The sequence below is a fragment of the Oxyura jamaicensis genome, chromosome 2 (assembly GCF_011077185.1).
Source record: "Oxyura jamaicensis isolate SHBP4307 breed ruddy duck chromosome 2, BPBGC_Ojam_1.0, whole genome shotgun sequence".
Taxonomy (NCBI): Eukaryota; Metazoa; Chordata; class Aves; order Anseriformes; family Anatidae; genus Oxyura; species Oxyura jamaicensis.
This window is the reverse complement of record NC_048894.1, coordinates 99,036,466-99,037,567: the sequence shown is the minus strand read 5'-3', so window position 1 is coordinate 99,037,567 and position 1,102 is coordinate 99,036,466.

The following is a 1,102-nucleotide window of genomic DNA, read 5'->3' as shown; positions in this document are numbered from 1 at the left end:
GAAGGAAGGAAGGAAGGAAGGAAGGAAGGAAGGAAGGAAGGAAGGAAGGAAGGAAGGAAGGAAGGAAGGAAGGAAGGAAGGAAGGAAGGAAGGAAGGAAGGAAGGAAGGAAGGAAGGAAGGAAGGAAGGAAGGAAGGAAGGAAGGAAGGAAGGAAGGAAGGAAATATATTGATTCTGACACCTTTTAGAATGAACAATCTTTTACACACTTTTGTAAATGAGTCACTAAAAATGTTTATTTCTCAAGTTAGTCTAGCAGGAATGAAGTCAGTGGTGTGCTACAGCAATTAAACTAAAAGCAAAGAAATAGAAGAGAATTATAACATTACTATGCAGTTTTATGTATGCCTTTAAATACTTTGTAACTGATGTTGGCGCTTTCACCTCAGGCTGTATCATAACCCTACAATCCAGCCTAATTAAGGAATAGTTAGACGTTCCCAGGGATGAACAAGTGACTGAACAAGAGTCATGCTTTTCTCTTGCTGCTAGCATAACTGACTACTTTACAATAATCTTTTTTGCTAATTTCTCACCCTTTTGCTCTAGTTGGTGCTTGAGCATGGCAGAGGAGACCTCACACTCACCCTTGTTCTTTCGCTGATTAGTAGGAAAAACAGCAGTAGTCAGCCACTTATTTTTCTTTTGTATAATATAATATCTTAAATATCTTGAAGACTGTCTGTACATTTATTTCTGTTACATTGTGAGAGTTCACCATATTTTAAGCAACTCTGTATATCCATGGGATTTTTATAAACGGTTTAGACTGCTAGTCTCTGCCTATTTCCATTCTCACATGTATCACTGTCATTTTGGTGAGCTCTGGACTCCAGCAGAGTAGCATTTGCCTGGGGAGGCAACTATTCCACATGCATTAAGTTTCAGGTACTGTCTACATCTGGCTTACATGTGAATCTGACATGTTTGTTTGATTTTTGATCTTTGCTCATGATCAGGTAGACCAAGACTTTCAAGTCTCAATGTCTCAATTTCCACTTTCACTGTAGATTTAAGAAGAGGACAGAGGATAGGGATAAGTCCATTTCAACAGCTTTTTTTTTTTTTTTTTTTTTTTTTTTTTTTTTTTTTTTTTTTTTTT